The 23,285-nt window shown below is 36.3% G+C and overlaps 1 long non-coding RNA gene across 1 annotated transcript in view; it reads left to right on the forward strand.

Annotated features, from left to right (window-relative positions):
- LOC139588445 (uncharacterized) overlaps positions 1–17,343 on the forward strand; it is a 109,282-nt gene extending 91,939 nt beyond the window's left edge. Inside the window, exons 2-3 of the long non-coding RNA XR_011678675.1 lie at positions 12,182–12,533; positions 15,220–17,343. This is a non-coding gene — a long non-coding RNA (uncharacterized lncRNA). The remainder of the gene's footprint in view (positions 1–12,181; positions 12,534–15,219) is intronic.
- Positions 17,344–23,285: the final 5,942 nt, after the last annotated feature.

Consider the following 23,285-nt stretch of genomic DNA (forward strand, 5'->3'; position numbering starts at 1 on the left):
TTTTTCACCTTATCACCTTATTTTTCAATAATAAGGCAAGAAAATTCATAATTTCATTATTAATTGGATGGAAAGAATAATTTTAATTGTATTAAAATTTTCAGCATCGTGGTATTTTTGATGCACTTAATACTGAACAAGAAATGGTGAATACTTGTTTTCTATTCATTCTTTCATTTTATAGTCTCAGTCATCTTTTTACTAAGTAGAAAAGCTCCAGTTTGACTTCCATTCACAGGAAAGCTTCTCAACATCTCATTTCAAAAAGAGGTTGTTATTTTTAGTTAAGCAAAATTGCTTGTCAAAATAATTTCAGCCTGACTTCCTAAGAGCTTGCATTTAACTTGTTTCTTCTTCATTCATTACTTTTTAGGTACTGCCACAATTTACAATTTCTAAACAGTATTCTTCTTTTTGGCATCATCTGTTAGAGTGCCAATAAACTCCACCAATCTTTGTGTTCGTTTCTTTACATTTGGGTAGAAATGGTGTTTTGTTTGGTTTTTTTTTTGTCAGTGAGGGATATGCATGAACACTGAACAACTGATGTGCTAATTGTAAGCAGCCTAAGTTTCAGCTGCTACTTAGAATGGCTTTGTAATTAGCATTCTCATTTTAATCTCATTGCCTTACTTGAAGGTAGACAATGCAGTGTGCATTTTTATGTCTCCTTTCATCCAACCGAGATGATGAATTTTACACTTTACACTCACTATGAGAAAATGGTTCTTTAACAGCTACATATAGAACTGCACTGCTTAAAAGAAAATCAAGGATTACTACTGTTCTAACATATTTTTAAGTATTTTCTCCTAGTAACTGATTTTTTTTTTTTTAACACAGTCTGTGCACTATGCCTCTTCATTATATTAATCTTATTTACTTGGGTAGATGACCAACCTAAAGAACCAAGTTTACAACTACTATTCCTTTACAGCTGCACTAATTCCCCTTGATATTTTGAAGTCATAACTGCTTTATTAATCAAATTGCTGACCTCTTAAATCTCTGAACACTTCCTATTTGGGCATGGAAGTTTAATTGATCTTAACTGGATAGTACAATTTGACGGTATAAACTTATTTACTTTAATGAAGTAGTCCTTTTTTTAGTATATATTGTTCGCTAGAACGATATAAAAAAAAGATGTCTGTTCATGTCAACTGACCTACAAGGTACATGGAACTTACTCTGTCAGAGCAATCCCAGCCTGTATCACAGCATGCACAACTCTCTGAAAGGTCAGCTTTCTGATGTATCTCCAGCCAAAGCTGCCTTCTGGCACTTAAGGAGCCTGGAAAGAGTAGGTCTAATGTCGTGCTTTTCCACTCAATGAAATTCCCGTGGGAGGTGGTTCAAAGGCCAAGCAGAAATAGCTCTTTAACCATGATGTCTGGGAGAAGACACACATACTGTTGTGCCTCTAAAACACCTACCATGACACACTGAGCATCTGTGGGGTATAACAAGGGTTTTGACTCTTTGCTCCTGTCTTTATTTAATAAATTGCAAAATAATATAATTAGGCAATGAAAGGATCAAGCGTATGTGTTTGATATTTCACACAGTTTTTTTGGAATACCTTTACATGCAGGTGGTGCAAGATGTTCTCTCAGTGCATATGGAAAAGTAAGCCTCATTCTGTCTTACAATCTATATTAAAAATTTACAAAATGTACAAGAGTATTCTGTGTTCAAAGGTTGCTTTATGGGAGAAAGAAAGAGTAATTGTCTGGTCATCAGGAGAAACAGAAATTAAATGTATAATTCATTTCTTCCTTTGCAATTTTTTGGACACATGCTGTAGTTTCTAGTGTTCTTATTGTAGCCAATAACATGTTGCAGAAAAATGTTTTAAGAAAATTAAGGCAAAGAAATCTGCTTTTTGAGTGTTCTTCCTGTTATTATTATTATTATTATTATTATTATTATTATTATTATTATTATTATTAGGATTACATATTTTACGTCTCTTATGAGTTTCTGCAATAGTCCTGGACAGGCTGAAGCATATGAGTCATAGTGCACGCTTGATTTTCTAACTAATTTTTAAAATGGTTTTTATAGTTTCTGTTCCTAATTGACCACATTTTGTTCATACTTTTGACAAGCAGCAGCTGCCCAGTGTTGCAAAGGCCTCATTTCAAAGCAGAGGCATGAGGGCTGAGCACTGGAATGCTGGTGTGGCTGCTTGGTGCTTCAGCCAGAATTCTAACTATTTACTGACAGCTGAGGTGACTAGGAGTCCACCCCACATAAAAGGGGTCTTCTCATATTTCTTAGAGAAAACAATTTAGCATGAATGTGCACATGTTTTTAATGGTTCTCTTCTGAAAAAGAGAGAACTTACATTGGGTCAGACAGTGTACAGATTGCATAAATGTACTATTTAAGTGTAGGGCTCAGAATGGCTTTTGAGAAACACAGGCAAGCATGTTCCAGGCCCTTAGGAGCTTACATGTCAGGCCCTTAGCAGACCTGACAAAACCAGTGGGAGATGAAAACAATAGATGGAGAAATGAAAAAACAGACAAATGAAGCTTTCAAGATCAAAGGTAAATTAGATAGTTTATCATATGGGTCCTTCCAAAATATTTCTTCACTCTGCTGAGTAAACCAGTCCAAGCCAGTGGCATTTCCTCCTGTTGCCAAAACCCTTGGAACTACTTTCACAAACATGTCTGGTTTTCAGTCTCTAACATGCACAAAGATATTCATCCCATACATGTCTTTCCCTGCTCCCCACCTCACTTTGGACTTCATGTCCCATGAAGATAAATTCTCTGTGCCTCCCAAGTTATACCAAGGGCTGTGTTCCATTAGCTAAAAAAAGAATGTCACTCTGAAGAGCATTCATACCTGATCCCAGTGAATTTGATTGTTCAAAGCCACATCAGATGGAACTTTGAGCCACCTGGTCTAGCTGAAGGTATCAAAGCTCATGGCAGGAGAGTTGGACTAGATGATCTTTAAAGTCTCTTTCAATCCAAGCAATTCTATTATTAAAAATATGTCAAAACAGTCTATTACCTTTATTGCAGATTAATGGGGTTATGTCACTTAATTGCCATGATGAAGGTTCAGGAAGGACAAACCTTCAAAGCTCTAATTTTCTATTAGAATTAATAATACTTTTAATCATAATTTAAACTGAGCTGGACCATTTTAATGGTAAAATTGTATAGATTATTGGTAAACCTTTAAAATGTGTAGGCATGGTTTAGGTGCAGAGAATACAGAATACTGTTTTCATAATAAATAGTGAATATTTTATGGAAAATGATAAAACTATATCTAATATTAACCCTAGTGATGTGACTTCAAACATTAGTGACCACTCAGAATGTTTACAATATCATCAAAGCCCTATTAAGAACTTTACAATAAAAATGCAGTGCTCCTAAACTCCATAAAGCATTGGGAAGTCAAGGACACTTCGCCAGTAATTCATCCACAGCTTTAAGAACAGGCTTCAAGATGCTCTAGAATTCAGCTACTGATTTCTATGAAAGGTGATTAAATAACAGCAACATCCAAAAACTCTTCTTCATCTTACTGTCATTTTTGGTGCTACACAAATTATTTCTATTTTTTTTAAATTTAGACCTCAATAAGCCTTCTGTAGACATCCCTCATATAAAATTGCATTAAACACAGCTGTCTCTGGTGTGCTTTCTGGGAAATACTGCAATGGAGAAAATGGCTATTGGTTTTGTGATGACAAATTATTGATCACACATGCCTTATGAATCACTTGACACTATGGATTTTTGTTGAGACCTTTAAAGGAACAGCCTCAAGCCCTTTGTGTCCTGTACATACTGACAACACTCTCACATCCAAATTTATGTGCATGCCACTAATGACCACAAAGAGAAAACAAAAACTTAAAAAGACCATTTTGAAGCAAGTGGTTTAAATAAAGGAAATTAGAACATAATTTTAAAATGCTTAAAAATATGCAAATGTGTAACTAGCCATTCAAAAAGAGAGAATTCGATGAGTGTCCAGAATTTGCATGGTAGTTCTAAACAGATAGCTTAAGACTTCAGACAAGTGAAAAAGAAACCAGTGGTACTAATATATCTCTTTCTTATTTCATCAGAAATCCTCTAATTTTCAAAATCTTTTTCTTGGATATGAATCGAAATAGCTTGCAGCTGTATTGGCACTAAAGAATTGGGCAGGTAGGCTGTTAAGACCTCTCTCCTAAGGCTCAGGTCAGAAAAAACACAGAACTGATTCTAATTAATGCTCTTGACCTCCTGTAAATCCTTGACTGCCAAGCAGCACAGAAAGAAAGTCACTGGCTGCCCCTCAGGTTCCACTACACCTGAGGTTCTCAAAGTAAGGACACTGATATTCTGACTACAGTCTGTGCAGGTTTATGAGAGGGACTTCCTTCACATTCTCCTCCATCTTCTCATTCAAACTACAGCTCTTAAAATTTAGCTGATAAGTCATGCTATAGAACAATACCATGTGCTGAACTGTCATATTGTATAAATTATGAGCTTGAGCCTTCTTTTTTTAGCCACATATTCAATTGTTTATAACCTTGCCCAATTTTAACTGCTTATGTTGAACATTTCAGTAATGGGAAATTTTACCAAAACTATTCCAGTTATTTCTCACACCATTCAAGAAAGAAAATGTTATCAGTTTCTTCTAAGCAGTAAAGAAATGAGGCTCAGGAGAGGCAGCTGTGAAATTCATGTAAAAGGAAGACAACGTAAGATCTTTTTTTTGTTGTTACCCTATTGATTGATTGAGAAAAACCTATCAATGCCTCTTTATTTGCAGAGAAAGAAGCCATAACCTCACACGTGGGAGACACTCACTTTACACTTTTGGCATCTCTTCAAGAGATACTAAAAAGTACTCAACTTTGCATCTCTTGAAAGTCTCACTTCATACAACATCAGTAGCTTCCTTCCACTAACTCTCAGAGCATTCTACCTGCATGAAGGGCTAAAATGAATATGGAGAAGACTGACAGCAACCAATATATAGAAAACTGTTGGTGCTTCTCCTGAGATTTCATTTCATCTCTCCCTTTGGTGTTTTGCCCTCCTGATGTAGCGAATCACTGTAAAAAGTGTTAGACTCAAATTAAGAAAGACCAGATATGATCAAAAGAAAAGGAAGGATGTTCAGCTACAGGTAGGGTGTTGGAGACTGATGGAGAAAGGGTAATGCAGTAAAATCATTTCTGCAGAAAGCTGAGTGGTGGGAATAGAACAAGAAAAAGGTGTGGAAGTTTCAGAAGAAGATATCAGAAGGGAAATGGGGCCATGTGCAGAAGATGAAGTCAGAGCCAAAACAAAAAAAAAAGTCAGGAGCAGAGGGGACTGGAAACCCCAGGGAATAAGGAGATTACATTCTATAGCATCTGTAGGAGTTTGATATCCTCCTCCAGCAGGTCACCTAGCTAACAGAGCAGGGAGGGGGTACAGAGCAAAGACCTGGAATTATGCTGGAAAATAATTTGTGGAACTGGAGGGCAACAAAATTAAAATCTTCAAGAATTTTATATGGTTATATGAACATATTTGTTATGATTGGAGCTTCAAAAAACATATTTTCTGCAAGATTTTTGGCCTAATTTAGTCTTCTGGGGTTTTGCATTTATTTAGCATGGTATGTTCATGTTATTTTTTGGGAAAGCAAGTATTATGGCTTTTTTTTTTCTTTCTACTATGTCCATTCCCTCCTTTGAGCAGCTCCTTGTACTAACTGCTTATAACAAGATTTCAGATGGTTCAAATTGGCTAAGAGTCTTCAACATGGGTATGTTTAAACCTTTATGTAAACCCTAGACTGTTTATAAAGTTTCTTAGAGACTTGGACACAATTGTTGAAATTTGCTGAATATTGAGAGTTATTTTATGGTGAAATTTCACTCTCTCATGATGTTTATTAAGTTAGTGACAGGCTTCAAAAGAAATTACATGATATCACATGTACAAGATGACAAGCCTTAAGTAGAAATAGTTGTGTAGGAGGTTCTCTTTTAAATGTGAATATACTAGTCCTAGCCCACCAAAACTACAGAGTTCTGGATAATTTTTTGTTATGTTATGCAACATTCTTTCAAACTATAGACATTTGAGAACCAGTTTTCATACACAACTCTTAAGAAAATACTCATAATCTCATCCTGCAAAGAGAAACTCAGCAAAAATTATTTAAAATCCATATGCTATTTAAGGAAATTTACCTGGAGACATTCTTCTACTTTTTACTGAAAATAGGCCATACAAAGGTGATGTTAAAGTGCACATATCTCTCACATACTGGAAGCTTTAAGAGGGCCCAAAGCTATTTATAATTTCCAACTTTGGAGCCCTATTTTAGTGCTACTTCCTTTAACTTTTGGTCTGATTCCCAGGACTTTCAGAAAGTGAATAGACTATCTGTGTGTAAGAGATTTTAGATAAGGCTGCAACTGCCTTCATTCTTTGCATTTTTTGGTCTGCATTTCCTGCTAATGTGATTTGAATAAGCCAATTACATTGAAATTTGGTCCGTGGTCATGCAAATAAGCTCATGATGTGGATCTCTCCTGTGGATTTCAGTGGTGAGTGCAACTGGTGTACATTTGGTTGTATAAGGGGTCTGCACAGGATACAGGGGTCATGTTTTGTGCTCTTTTCTAAGGTTCCATTTGCACTACATTGGAGGAAGATTTCAGGAAAATAGGACTTTCAAATAAATAAAGAAAGCCTTAAAAATACTGGATTGCTAAAAGTATAGGCTGAATTTTACTTTCTAGGTGCAGGCTGCAATTATGAAGGTTAAGCATGCATTTAATAAATGAGATCTATAAAAAATGGCTGGGAAATTGTCACTGACAGCGTGATGAAAATATTGCCAAATGCCCATTGTGTACAGTAAAACACTGATCAAAAGCACTGCTGTAAGAGTTATATTATTTAACTCTAACATCTCTTTATCACTAACATCATGTGCACAATTTAGCTAGATTCACACCAACCAAGAACTCCAGACAAAAATTACTTATTTTTCAAAGTCATGGAACTTCCTGATACTCTTTAAGTGCTAGTGACCTTGAGACAGAATAATTTTTCAGCAAGCACTTCTTCACAGACTGGCACTGACAGCAGTTTTACTTTCTGTGTGTTGTTACACTTTCTTCACAGCTCTAAAGTGATTCCAGATGAAGCCAAACAGTTGGGAATTTTTCAGTAAATTATATTCCAGGCAAAGAACAACAATCTCTGTTCTCACTGAAGGAGGCATTCCTGAGACACCACAGTAGTGCTCTATGTGCAAATGCTGAATTCCACAATTAGTCTGTAAACAATAGAGATGTGGGCTAAATGGAGAGATTTGCCAAATTTGCTGAGGTAAGGGTTGCTAGAAACAAACAGGAGTAAATATAAATGCTCTGGTATGTGAACACTTACAACAACAATTAACCACTCCCTCCCAAGTTTAGCAGGTTGAGTTCCCACATTATAATGCTCTTAGTTTTGGGAGAAAGCCAGGTATCAAATTCTGTTCTAGAGAGGGAAGAAGGAGACCAAACCACTTAGTGTCTGAGATACTGCATTAAGAATTGTACAATGTCATTTTATATAAAGATACACAGCCAAATGCTGCACAACACAAAATTGATCTCATCTTCCTTTCCTTTCAAAGGCAAAGCATAGAACTGCAACTACCTACATAGATATGCAGGGTGTTGAAATTTTGAAGTTTGAGAGTAAAATCATGGACACATTGGAAGAAAATATGAATTTTATTAAAAAAAACCATTTTGAGGAGAGTACAGATATTCATTATACTAGAAAACTTTAGAAATAGCATATATACCAGGAAAACATATTTTTTTAAAAGTACAGTTATTTGACATTCAGTTATTTTAACTTATCTAAATGGCTGTAATAATGCACCCAAAATAAGATGACTATAATGACCTTTATGATGTCATGACAAAACCAGTTCTTCTCCCATACCCTATAAGATTGAAAAACTAGAGGAAAAAAATTCAACAAACTTTTGCAATACTCAATTTTAATCCCTTAGAAATATGAACATCACTTTCCTTTATTTCTAAATGAAAACATATTCTAAGCCTCCAACCTTAATTTGAATTCTTTTCAAATTTCCTTTTGTTATGAAGTACCCTAGAAAATGTATGGTTACAAAACAAGCCTGTTTTACATGGGAGGCTTTCTGACACCATAGTGACAGCAATAACACAAACCTCAGAGTTAGTAGGTGATTGTTTATTTTCTCTCTCAGTTTCCTATTTGTGTTCCTTGTGGGAAATTTATGTCATTAAAAGCAGAGCAAGGCATAAGAGGCATAGAACACTAGTGGGATTTTTTATTGCATATCCATTCCAAAAAACATTAAAATTATTTTTACCTCAATAATTTTTTTGCCTAAATAGCTATTTTACTTTTTTTTTTAATCCAGTGTCTATTCTTTTTCTAGGATTGCTTATGTTAAATCTCTTACACACATGTTTTGTGATAGCAAAAAATCAGCTTTCCAAGAGATCTAAACCCAGTGTCTGAGCTGTTACACACAAAGCCTGAAGCTCCTGGTGAGAGCTCACAGCACTTATACACAAATATGTGCCAGGAGTCCATCCAGCAAAATATCTGTCCATCCAAATAACTGTGACAAGCAACACCAGCCTTTGAATCAGGACTCTGCTTTCTGTTAAGTTTATTTTTATGTGGTAGGAAAATGATCTCTAGATCTTAGGCAAAAAAAAAAGACACTACTGTACTCAGACCTCACAAGGAGATCAAGACCCAAGAAGATGACATTTGATCTTGCACGTACTTTTCTCCAACTTCCCATGGCCTTCTGCTGCAGGAAGTGCTCGTATTCAAATCAGCAGGACTTCACACATGCTTAAAGACAGGCATGTGCACAATGGCTTTCTGAGCTTGAGGCCATCCTTTAAATTTTTATTAAATAAGAGAAGCTTGTAATCTGATGTTAAACAGTGGCCCAGACCTCAAGGACTTCTCAGCTTTTACTCAGTCAGTGACTGTTTCAGTGACGACCTCAGGGTTTGGCAAGCCTGATATTTTCAAAAAAACTTCCTGTAAGTATGTCAAAGCTGATATGTCCTCTGGTTCCACTAAGATGATGGCCCTGAAGGCAAGAGCAGTAAATCAGTTGCAGATTAGAGCCAGGTTCACTTATTTGACATACAAAAGCTGTTCCTAATATAAATGGCTGGGAAAAATGCATACAGTATGACAGAACTAAATAAAGTTCTTCCTCAGTAACAATAGCTGCAACATAAATTTATCATTAATGTAAGGTGGGCAATACTCCCACTGTGTTCCAATTCAACTTTAAATACTCATAACCCACAAAATTACTAAACAGCATACCCTTCCCTTCCCTTCCCTTCCCTTCCCTTATTTTTAAATGGTGATAAGAAAACTTTCTCCAACAAGCTACTTGTTACTCATGTTTATGACTAAAAATATGCTTAATTAAATTCAATGTCAAGAATAACTAATGTTCTTTAGCACTTTGTAGACCAGAAAATATAATTCTATCAAGATATGAAATACACAATTATTTGTGTATGTATTGGGAAAGATAGCTTGTACTCCCATCCCCTTTTTTCCTCTCTTCTGCTATTAGTTTCAAAATCAATTTAAAGTCCTTTCTGCATCTGAATAAATTGTACCAGAACTGTCATTTGAATAATGCATAGCTTCCTACTGAAACAAAAAATATTTATTTAAATCATGAAACAAACAAACAAACAAACAAAAAAAAAAAACCAAAAAAAAAAAAAAAACCAACAACAAAAAAAAAAGTATTTTAAGTGGCTGGAGGCTGTCCTGTAAATTTCTGGAACTAATTTCTTACTCTTATATATTTCCAGATCTTTGGCCAATACTTTTCATGTCTAGCACCACACAGACATCTCAGCCTTCCCATGCCCCTACTTCCTAGAGTCTTGCCACAATGGGAACACCTGCTCTGATCAGACAGGTTCTGTTTTGCATTCATTCTCCAGTCCACTTCTACATCAGCCAGATAGTACTTCACAACACTACTTAAACTCACGTGCATTCTGTGTACCTGTCTCCCTCACTGAAACAAATAACAAAGGTACATAACAACATACCTCACTTGAATGTGGTAATTCCAAAACCTTAGGTGGGCCAGGTGTGGAAAGGAGAAGAGGAAAAAAAGATACAAGTACTTCATCTGTTCAGGTTAAATCTCTGCGTTCTGAGATGAATGTTTCCTCTTACTCATGTGCAGGAAACTCCAGCACTTGAAACTCCACAGCTTAGAGAAATCCCACAGTTTGTAGTTTCAAATCATGAATTTAGAAAAGAAATCTCAGATTCTTGTGCTAGAAAAAAGCCTGACTGAACAAAATAAAGACCTCCCTACATATCATACATGACTAGGTCCAAGCCCTTGGATGCCCTTTTTCCCTCCCATTTCCTCCTGCTCCCCATGGGGATACAGGGATGCCTGGGACCTCTCCCCTCTGTGCCTGGTCTGGCAGGATTACATAGCAAATGCAGGAGGATATAAAAGCACCACAAACCTGTGCCTTCTCTGAAAATTTGAATAGACCCTATGAGGCTTATTTCCCCATGAGTGAATTGCAATCAGATCTCAGTTTCATAGTTCAAATAACAGCTTATATAACAGGCATGCAGTCTGAGGTGGTGGACTGAGGTTTTACAGTTTAAGGGGACATGTAATATGTTATCAAGAGATTAGCACAGAAATCCCCCCACCCTTTTTTTGCAATAAGGTCTCAAACTATCAAAACCTTTCCATTGTTACAACTTCAAGTAACACAATCACTTCACATTTCTTAACTAATGAACTGCACCCCTCTCCTTCCTTTTCTCTCCCCCCTCTCAGAAACGCAATGACATCAGGAGATTATGCTTAGTTAAAACAAGTCAGGGAGATACAAACATTCCTGAAAATATATTAATTCCTTCCTGCTCAACAGATTAGTAGCATTTGATTTGACATGACTATAAGTTTACACACTTCAAAGAATTTTTAAAGTAATACCTTCTAAAAAAGGAATGAATAAAAAAATGTTCTTGCACATTCCACATGACTAAATGATGGATGGTTTTTTCAGTATTCACAATCTATTTTCATGCCTTGGTGCTAACAGTCGTGAACAAAAATCAGCTCCAGTATTGTAACATTAATGGGGAACAGTCTGGCCTCCACCCAACCCTGAAGATAATTATGCTAAAACAATAGTGATGAGCATCCAGCTAACTAGCTATAACAAGGAAAGACTGCTGCTGCCATTCATCAAAAGGGCCATTGGGATAATGAGGAGAGATGGCTACTGACATATTTCAGCAGGGGAGGCCATCCTGCTGGGACTTTCTTTCATAATGCCAAATTCTATCCATTTAAAAAGCAAACAACATGCTCTCTTTGGTTTGTTGGGTGATCTTGGGAGCAGAGACAGAAGTCATACAGACTGACCAAGTTGGAATAAAGAGCTGGAAGAAACACTGAAAGAGAAAAAAAATGCTGTAGTGTACATATAGTTGTAATCTTCAGTCTCCTGAAAGGAATAATTCTGATTATGAGCAACATGACTGCTATCAGTCAGGAAGAGCAAATCACTTGCTTTCTGTTAGAACCTACTAATCTGATTATTGATTTACAATTCTGGAGATAGTTAAAGAATGTGCATCTCAAGGAATCTGAATATCTTGACTGGACAGACAGTAAAACAGATATTCAGAAGAAGTATTTTGCTTTAACTGAATAAAATAGCAGATAAACTATAGTTTCCAAACATATTTAAACCATATTATATTTAAACTATTATGCGAATAAAACAGAAGGAATGTTAACCAATATGTCTGGTCTGGTTTTGTAAGTAGTGTCTGATATGACAGCCACTTCATCTCAGGAGAGGTCACAGATGATTTTCTAAAATAACAACAAGAAGATAAAATAGTGATGGACTTTTCAAGTAAAAATTAGTACAAGTGTGTTGTGCTGTCTTATGTTTCCTGTCTGAAGACCATTTTTCCCATTTAAAACTGGTATTTGCTGTGATAGTAAAGAAATGTATATTAATTTATCTGTGAAAAATATGCTTTAAAAAAAGTGGTTTTCATCCAAAAAAGGAAGCAAAGGAAATATATGTCCTATTTTTCAGTGACTTGCATGAACAGAGGTGCTTTCCAGAATAACAAGCAAGGACCACATTCAAAATTTCTCCAGTGCCATCCATTTTCAGCTGCTGAAGACAGTGAAAATCTCAGCACAGCTTCAGCCCCTCTGTTTCTAGGATGTCAGGATCCTCTCTTTCACTGGCTCCTCACACAAAGGTGGATATACTTACTTCCTTAAAAAGGTCACTTAGAAATCCATGACTATATGGAAAAGAAGATATTAAGATAATAGAAAGACACTTGGAGAAGAAGGAGGGATTCAGTGGGATGTTTCTAAAAGAAAATATGAGCCTAGTGAACCTAATCTCCATGGGTTTCTTCTACAGTCTTCAGAAGGTAAGAACCTCCTCCACTGAAGCTTTTCAGAGTGGGATTTTGGCAACTTTTTCTGGAAGGATCTATCTTTCTCCACAGGCTCTATGAGACTTATGGAACTTGGCTTCAGTAGGCTAAAATTCATCTCTTGTCATACTCTGTACAATGAACCCACTCAAAAATGACTGTGTTAAGGAAGCATCTATTCTCTTCCATTTCAAAAGAATTAATTTCAGAGAAGGATTTTGGGATGCTAGAACTTATAGCTGAAAATTAGAAATCCTTCTGAGGGAAAAATTGTTCTTTGGATTGTGCTGGACCACAGTGTCAAAAAGGGTTTGTATTCCTTCCCTAGAATTCAAATAAGCACATATTTTTCCGGTACTGATGAAGTGAGTCATAGAATCATAGAATACCCTGAGTTGGAAGGGACCCAGAGGGATCATCAAAATTCAGCTCCTGACCCTGCACACGACCATCCCAAGAATGACACCTTTTAAGCCACTACACCGTCAAGAAATAGAGTATGACACGTAAACCTGTGAACATATAACAAGGAATTAATAATTCTAAAATCTAAAAAACTTTTCATACATGCAACTGTGTTCAGTTGCATTAATTGGATTCTGTCACAGACCTGTGCGTTTCTACTGAACTTTCTCTGTTCATGCTGAAGCCATTGCAAGAGGCTGATCATAATGGACTTGGTTTCTTCAAGGTTTTGGAAGTCAGGAGAGAGCACCAAGTTTGCTGAGTATCATTAGACAGCAGATTAATAATGTTATACCTTGGATAAAAACTGTTTATTGAAACCAGGCACAAACAGACTTCTTTTGGCACAGCATGGGCTTTGCTATGTACATTTCTAAGTTGATGAACTCTGCAAAAGACAAGCTGTTAAAATTGTTTACATTGTGTACTCCTTGTACTGATCTATGACTTAGTGCTATGTGAAAAATGAAGAAATAGAGAAGGAAAGATTATTTGCCTTTCTTTGTGCAATACATGATCATGACTAATTTGATACTAGAACTGGAATCAAAGGAGCTTACTAAAAGTTTCCATATCTAATTCTTTCCCACGTTCAGTCTTACCTTGATCTCTGAAATGCATTCATTCTCTCCTTAGGGCATGAATACTTGCTATTTACATGTCTGTATTTCTGTAGGAGAGGCAAATGAGGGCAAAAACTCTCAACAACAAAGTTCCACAGTGAAGATAGATAATTTCATATTTCTAGCCATACTGAACTCTGGGAAAATAAAATTCACTGCAGCTATGTGTAAGTGGTCACAGAAGTACATATTGTCTCAAAACCCAGGCATGCAGCATAATTTTGCTATAATAAAGCTAACTGTCCCTAACTTTTGGAGTCAGTAACAATAACTTTTCTACTGCAATCATGGTCTTTTGGACTTTATAATATTAAACAGAAAACTAACAAACGCCTCACATTTCTCTTTGCACTAATGACAAAAGAACAGGGTGGTGCCATTTTGGCAGCACTGCTGGATTGCACTGATCTCTGTCATTTTTGGCAAATAATGAATCAACTTGGCCCCTCTGAAAATCTCATGTGAGGTTAGAGATATGCTATTAGTGTAGAGCTAAAAAATACTGCTGTGGTGTTTACAGAAAGCCCTCACTCAGATTATTCTATTTGAAGTCAATTAGAAAACTCCTCTGATCTTACTGGCATGGGTTCTCACAGCAAATACTAGACAGTTGTTATCACTAGCACTGAATAATGCAGCTATCCTGGGAGAATGCAAAGGCTTGTTTTAGGAGCTATTCACTATCTCAGCTGATGCTCATTGCATATATGTCTGTTTTGCAGAGTCAGATCAAAATCATTGCCTCTAACCATTATGCAGACAGGCAAAGGTTGTCAAGGACCTGCCAGTTTTCACAGTACAGTTCACATATCTGCTGGGCACTGTGGTTCCACACAGTGTTATTCATTTCTAGTACACCTTCTGAAACATTAACAGTGCCCAGCACACCACTGCTTTGAAGAAAGCACCAGCTGAAGAGCAGAAAGAGAATGTAGATTTTGTTTTTATTCATTTTTATTTTGCTTTTTCCATTTGCTTTCATTGCTCCCACAACCTCATTTATGAACTGTCTTCTGTCCACTTTGGTGATATTGAAAAACACCTAACTGTAAAACTTTCACTTATACTAGTCTTCCAAACCAAAACCAGGTTGCATAACATATCTGCATCTCTCTCTCTCTGTATAAACACAGTAACATATAATATGCAAAGTCACCACATCTGGCACATGCTTGAGAGACAGAAGAGGACAATATTAAGATCTTCCATACCAGGGTGCAGGGAAAATGTATGTACAAGGGAAATCTGAAAGTATTCTGTGGTAGAGGTGTTATGCTTTGTTTTGCCTTTTCTGTGTATTTTGTTCAATGCATTTTCATGCTTCTTCTATTCAAAGCATTTCTCACCAAATGCTAAAGCCCACCTTACCCACTCAAGGGAATATCTCCAGCTACAAATCTTCAACAAGAGATGCACACCTGATGCCACTTCCATTACTTCTGCCAGTATCATGTAACATGAGATCAGATTTGCATTCATTTTCTCATTTTCTTTAGCAATATTATAAGTTACAGCATGTTCCTTGTATATTGGCTATATTGCTTTGGTCTTCAAATCAGCAGCTCTGTTGAGTATGGCCTTTCTTTCTACAGTTTTGTCTTCTCTTCCTGAACTCAAACGAGACTTCTCAGTGGGCAGCATCATCCATGTTGTGGCATCCTGCTCTCAAGGCATTTTGCAAAACATGAAGATCAAACTCAAAGGGATCCGAGGCAGAGAAGAAAAGGATTTTCAGGTTTTGTAAACTAGATATCGGGCTCTTACTACTGCCAAGTTTTATTCACATGTATTCTGATTTTATGAAGTGAAAAACTAGTTGATTTCAGTCTTAATTCAGTGTTTCCCTTTATAATTCTAAGATTTATATTCATAATGTCTTCTTTATCTGACTTTTTAAGAACACTCAGTTATGTTTCTTATATGAAACCCCCTCTTTCCTAAATTGCTGTGCTCTGAGAGATCAAATAGTGTACCATGATGTACAGTTCTTTCTACATACCACCAGACATCTCTGAGAAATTACACTGAGACATCAACCTGGCATTTGAACATTAAAACAGAAGCAATAAAGTTAGTAACAAGTCCTGTTAGCTATAGAGCAAAACTTTTTCACTAATTTTTATGAGCCAAAAAAACTGTATAATTCAATTTGTGTCTCAAGTACACATGCACCACAAGCAGGCATCTAGCATACAATTTATTACTTCAGATAAAGCATTAGTAAAATAGAATTTTATCTGCTGTTATGTCAAAGTCTCAACATCTAATGAGACTGCTGATAGATAAAGAGCTTGCTTTATTGGTTCATCCTTGAATATACTGAGTGACTTTTGTTAATTTCAGAAAATGTTGTGCACCTGCTTTCCAAAATTATCCCTCTGCCTTGGTTTCCTCTATCACTGATGATTTATGGGAATATAGACCAGCAGTATAATTTGCATCATGAAGCAAGAATGGACTTTTGATTCAAAAATTCAAATGGAATTTTAAACTGATCTAACATGGCACGCAAATTCATGAAGTGTTCCACATTTTTTGACTGTGCCCATGGCAGTGGGATGGGAAGTAGATAGAACCTTTAAGACAATTTCTAGTTCAGGCCATTCTGTGATTCTATTCTGTGATTTTCCTATATAGCAAACATTTTAAAATTTTGATTTAAATTTTAGAAGTCTTTCTGGAAACAAGGAAGATCTTTCCACTTTTAGACTGTATGATCTGCTTTCTGAAGTATCATGTTCAGACAGACATTTGTCCATCTGGCTCTGGAGAGCTGAATGAGCAATGAGATATTTATAATGACTTATTTTGCTGGAAAATTAATTCAACAGAAAAGCAAACTTTTTATCTTGCAGTGGACTATTTCAACTGCTGACTAAAAATTTAAAACACTGATGTTTTTAAGACTAATGAGGGGTTTGCTTTTTCATGTATTCATGCATCTGATTGCTGTTAAACTCACTATGTAATTAACTTTAAATAGTAATGAATAAAAAGTAAATATTTAATTTATACTTCCATTCAACAGCAAAAATGAAATAGATCTATGGGTAAAACATACTGAACATATCTTCAACAGTTTATAGCAACACAGTAAAACTTATCCTCCTACCTGGAGAATATCACTTTCTTGATAAATAAAAATATGTTAAACTTCACAAGACAATCCTATGAATTTGTAAGACAATCTGTTCAATGTTCCTCATCAGACTATGTATAACAGATAAATCCTCTATGTTCCAAACCAGAATAGAAAATACTCCACTTATCTATTTTTACTCTCACTTCTTTTTGTTCCTTTTGAAAAATGAATATATGCTTCGATTTTTAGTCAATAGGAAAGTATTTCATCACCTATCATTCCTTTTGCATGTTTCTTATATTTCAGAATGCAGTTGAGGATTTTTTAAAAAAAGAAAAAGAGTAAAATTGTGCGTAAAAGTATTTTTTTTTTTAAAGTAAAATCATGACTGAGTGAAATCATGACTGAGTCTAAAATGTAAGTTATGGGGAACTTTACTCATAGAATTAACTTTGGAGCTTTGTTATGGAGATTTAAATGCCTCTACTGCTAATTTCTTCACTAATTGTTCTAGAATAAAGAAGTAGAAAGGAAAAAAAGGTGTTTGTTTTACAATTCTTAACTCTTTATAATTCTTTGCTTGCTGACAAGCTAGAAAGCAGCTTTTGCAATGGGTAATTTCAAAGCTTTTATCAAGTCAAAATGGCATAGCTAGCAGAGTTTTGCTCCTGTTTGTCCCCGTGCACTGATGCTCCCAGGTGTGCAGAGAGCAAATGGATCCACCTATGAAGCTCAAAAAGGTGCATTGGACTCCTGTGCTGGTTTTGAAAGACTTGTTCTTTCACTAATTGGACAAGGACTTACATCAGACAAGATGTGCATGTCTATTTGGAGACAGTCGACAGTCCAGCACTCTCTAGACTGAACACACTATCAAAAAATATATTTGCCTTTTCATTGGAAATCACATTAAGTAACTCAAATATCCTGCTCTGATTTGATCTTTTTGGGTTTGGTTGTTGTTTTTTTTTTGTTTGTTTGTTTGTTTGTTTTCTTTCTCTTTATTCATTTCAGTAAAAACAGAGGCTACTGTAAAAACAGTGAAAACTTCATCTCAGAAGCCAAGGCATCATTTCAACCAGGGAACACACAGGGTCCCTCACACCCCACTGAGATGTCTGACTGCTCCTTATTTCTGCTGATTTGTATCCAACAGAGCATATAACCAACTTAACCAGTTGATTCCTCTGCTGAGACTGCTTTCCTGAATTGCAAGGAAAAAAAAAAAACAGAGAAGAAAGAAGTAAGAAAAAATATTACGCATAAAGAAAAAAAATTAGATATGCATTCGAAAGAATATAAAAAGCCAAATTTAAAAATAGCTTATAGAATGGCATCCTTTCTAATTGCTTAACCATTTCTCATCTCCTTTAAATTGATGTGGATTTGATTGAGGAATTTAAAAAATCCTAATTTAACTCCACCAGAAATAAATGAAAGCAACAAGAAAATTAACTGCAGTTTGTTCTATATTTGATGTAAATCTTTCAAATTCCCATCATGTTCCTTAGGACAGCATTTATTATTTAATTGCACATAAAGAATGGCACGAGGTACACAATAGTAATGGGGAAAATGGGTACAAAACAAGTGACTCGATCTTCAAACTGTTCTTCTAAAGCAGAGAATATTGATTATATATTATTATAGCTATTATGTGATGATTATTATTACATTTATTAGAATATAAAAGTACTATTAAACTGTTACAAAACTGACACTAATTGCTAATTCTGTGTCTGTGATCTGTCAAGATTTGAGTTGTTTCAGGATGCATATGCAGGCACTTTTTGCCAGTCCTACCTACAAACTCCATGTTAGGGGTGTCCGTGGGACAAATTTCCCAGACTCATCTGTGGGAAAGATGGTAGGGCTGCTGCTGGCAAATTCTCTTCAGTTTAGCAGAACAGAGTATGGTATGTAGGAAATCAATTCCCCTTCATTCCCTAGCCAAAGGGGGTTTTAAATTTCCATCCTACATGAATCATGAGATTGATGTTTTGCTTAACAAAGCCACTTTACTTCAGTGACATTTGAAAACTGAGGTATTGTGTACACCCAAGGATAGTAATAACAACTTAATATTATCTTTTATGAGTCTTCACACACAATAGTTCAAAAAGTACTTTTCCAAAGATGTTACTTTCATATTGCTGGACTGAGGACTATGGATATGCCCAGGATGTTTTTCTAGCCAATATCAGGACCAAAAGTAACATTCATGCTGACCTGCTGCACTGAGATTGGACAGACAGCCCTTGGAGAACCATCCCCTCTGGGCCATGTGGTGTGCACAAGTTGTTGGATAACTAGTAATCAAAAGGTTTTAATGAGAGTAGTGAGATTGAAAATTTTGTTTTGTGTTAGACTTCTGAATGTCAACAATTGTTTTCAAACTCTGAATGTATTTCATTATAGTAATGTTTAATGTTTTCTTTTTTTAATGAAAATTTTAAAGTGTACTGTTTTTGTTGTGCAATGTTTTGCTTTTTAATAGAAACTTAGACATTCCTTAAAAGAAAAAATCAAAATATTTTGTTTCAAGAAGGCTGAAATGAAAATAGATTTAGACCAGTGATTGTCTATGTTTATTTTTCAATAGAGATGCATGAAAAAGATAATCCCTTATTAACCTTCAATTTATAGTGCTGAAGTTTTGCTACTGCAAACACATGCAGGAATCCTATTGTAGACAATAATAAAGATTTGCAAAGCCAGCCGAGGAATGTAGGTCTACAAATTTAATGGAAGATCTACAAGTTTGATGGAAGTCATGCAGAAAAATACTCAAAACAGCTCTGGGCATTTCAAAAAATGCGTGTATATTTAAAAGCCAGAATTTGCCTCATTGAGTCTAACTAAGGAATGGGCAAGAGACCCTGGATACTGAATGAGACTGATAAGGCAAATAGAGCAGTCAAGAACAACAGAAAAATAGGAAAGCTACTTCAGATCTTATTTCAAAATAAATCTACAAAGATTTGATTTTTCAGATCTTAATCAATGATCTGAAGAACTTAAAGATTTATAATCACTCTTGAAAGTCAGAAAAGGAAAACAAAAATTCTCGTCCTCGACCTCCAACAACTACACTTGTAATGACCTTTTAAGAACTAATAGCAAAGTCAAAAAACATGAGAAGCTCATGAGAAAAAAAAAATATAATCAAAACATCAAAGAGAGTGTCACTTCTATTTCCTTCTGGAAAAAATTGAGTTGGATCTTCTCTGACCTCCTTTGTCTGTTTGGATATTTTTTTGCTGAATTATCTGAAGGTCTTTTGTAGCGTCAGAGACCCTGAAGAGCTGTTAGCCAGAGATGCTGCAGATGTGGCTGGATATTCACTGCTACAAACACAGCTCTCATCAAATTGCATCACACCACCCTGGATTCCCAGTCCCCAGCAGTGCATGAAAAGCACAAAATATTAGAAAAAAGAAAGCTAACCACAGTATAATAGACAAATTTTTAGCATGTCTGCACTCATGCCCTTAATTTTGTCCTTAGTAAATTTTAGAAAGTCATTATGTACAATGTGGCCAAGTGGTTTTTACTGTCTAAATTATGGCCAAAAGAGGTGAAATTTGATTCATTATTAGAAAGGCAGAATCACAATGTTGCTGGTTGTTCATAAATCCATTAAGCTCCTATACAGAATCCTGCTCTGAAAAATGCATTTCCCAAGTGTGACAGTCTGCTTGTTTGTACTCTCCCAAGTGTCTCTGCCAGGTATATTACTGGGTCAATACATTGAGAAACAGGAAAAGATTTTTTAATAGTTCCTATCTACGCAAAAGTCCAATATGTCTTAAAGCACCTCATGAAACAACTGCTAAACAAATGATCTCTGAAATGTCAGTGTAGTGTTTGCATAGCAGGTCACTGCATTTTAGTAGAATTCTCACAGCTCTGACGTGCATGCGGTCAGAGAAAGAAGTTCCCATAAGAGATTATCACAGGAAAAAGACTCATTCATGTATGCAATTGTTTGTTATCAATATACAACATGTACTCTAATTTATTTTGACTTGTTGGATTTGATTCACTGCTTTTGCATGTTTGCTTTAAACTGGATAATCAAATCTGGCTGTGTATGAGCTGAACTTTTTGCCTCTATGAAAGTGTGCATTGACCATTCAGTGGCACTTCTCCAAAGGGAAGTACACACCTTTCTCACCAATGTGACCCTTCCACTTTTCTTTTCCTTTCTGAGAGCAACAACTGAAAATTTCTTCAGAAGGCTCAGCAAGTCATCACCCTTCTCTAGTCAGACTAGAGAAAAAGATATTTATTAGGACATTTGCCTCTTTGCCTAGACAAACATAGTGTATGCAATCATGTTCAGGGTGCCTATCTCCCTACCTATGCAGATGATAAAGTTAGTGATACAGTTTGGAGGGTAAAGGTCTGAAGGCAAATGACTTTATTTCAACTATGAAGATAAATGGCTAGGGGAGGCTAAATGGATCAGAACCGCCAATAGGCATGTTTGAGGGAAAGGCTCAGGTGCAAGAATTGAATTAAATACAGCAAAATCTTCATAAATGTCCTAATTGAAGTGTCTGTCCCAGCTGTTAAAGTTGGTGGTCTAAAAAACAGACTTTTGTAGGAAACCACATTCCATTGCTGCCATTCCTCACAGGATCACTGTGAACTATTGGTTTGGTAACAATTGTAGAAGTAGAGTCTTATTTGTGGATTGGAAAATTATACCCTGGAAGGATGCTCAACTTATTAGTTACAGCAGAGAGACAAACTTCTCCTTTTGGCATCCTGATGCAGGGAAAATGGTGCAGAGGACACTGCCTGGTCTCTAAAAATATTGTGACTGTTGCAAAATATGGCCTCTTGAATATGCTATTTATTTTCTAAAGCTTTTTCAGGAGGCATTGAGGAAGAATCCTACCTGCATTCTTTCTGGAGCTCTGGCTGAAGGATAGCAAGCCTGAGCATAGTCTCTATTATGGCAAGCTTAGTCATTAGGATGGAGTCAGCAGCAAAACCCTCTAAGCAGGTTCTGTAATCACCTTGCAGGATCTGTATGGAAGTGGCTAAACCTGCTGCATGGGGGCAGAGACTTCCTCCCTGCCTCTGTGGGTCACCTTTGTCTCGGCTTTACCTTGCCAGGGTGTGAAGTGCACAGACAACACAAATCACCAGCTGCAGGCCAGATGTCACTCAGGCAGACCTTGATGTGAAAGTGTCACAGGACACAGCACATGCCTGGGAGGAATTAAACCTGCAGGGGCAGCACGGTGAGTTAACTGGAGCCATGCAGAGAGACCATCATGGTGGCTGTGATACCAATTCACACTCATTTTAAAGACACCTTGTCTCACTTTCCCTTCTCTGTAAGACAGGGATACTGGTAAAGGCTTCTGTATTCCTCACAGAACTATTGTTAGAAATGGATCATTTCTGATAACACAGTGCACAGAAGAATTAACATTGTAAAAGAACTGGGCATAATTTTAAATGTATTTTTTGTGTTATGATCTACATACATCCACAGAGCACCATTAGTGAGCATGTACATCCACTTGCCAACAAACCAGTTCTAGCAAACACGTACCACTGTACCCTGGATGATACAGTGCTCAGAAACCCCACAGAGATAGCAGTTGAATAAATTCTATCAGAAGATGCTGTTGTGTTCCAAGGCATCATCAACTTCCTCTGCAAAGCTGGAAAAACATAGGAAATGTAGAATTCCATTATTTTGTGTTACTACATTTTCACTGAAAAAAAGACTATTTCAATTCCCATTCCTGTGATAAATGCATATGCAACAAATAAATGCTTTGTTTTATTATCCTTTATGATCCTTGATTATTTATTGCAACCAACCTTAAGAATTTTTTTTGCTGTATTTTAATTTTTTTTTCACTTTTTTGGATAATCCAGAAAGGTGTCTGATTTTTTTCCTGTTAGACAGTGGTTGTTATGAAAGTAGGTGGGTGGACTGGGGGTAATTAATAGTTTATACTCATCAATAGTTATTCTTATTTTTTCCAGAATTTTGCCAAATTCTCTGTTGTTTCCATTTTACATATGAACTAAAATATTTTTGAGGACCAAAAGTAGGAGGATAAGTAAATAATGTGTATCCTAAGTATCCTGCAGAATTGTAAGCAGATGAAAAAAAAAAAAAAACAAAACAATTAAGCCACGCTTCAGATATTGCTCACAATTTCATTGACTCACATTTAAAATCTGAGACTTTCAAAAGTGATTTCCTTTGCCATGAAAGAAATCGACTGCTGTTGTTTTTTGCCTTTGATAGGTTTTTGAGGGAACGTCCCGGTGCGTACGATTACCATGGCGCAGCTTTGAACACCCTTGTGCCTCTCGGTCCCAGCCCAGGGACGCTGTCCCGTGTGCCCCTGCCAGGGCTCCCGTGGCTGCCCACGCCACCCCTTGCACAACAGCAACACCCATTCTCAGTTTCATGCTTTTCATTAGACAGCACGGTCCTGTCAGGTGGCAGTGTGTTTTGGCTCCTGCATACACAGCTGTTTTTACTACTCAGGGTGTTTGAATGCTTACTCCACCCATTTGTTTAATGAGACCTGTAAT

The sequence above is a fragment of the Agelaius tricolor genome, unplaced genomic scaffold (genome assembly GCF_023055355.1).
Source record: "Agelaius tricolor isolate 1412-34295 unplaced genomic scaffold, bAgeTri1.0.p SCAF_3, whole genome shotgun sequence".
NCBI classification, from domain to species: Eukaryota; Metazoa; Chordata; class Aves; order Passeriformes; family Icteridae; genus Agelaius; species Agelaius tricolor.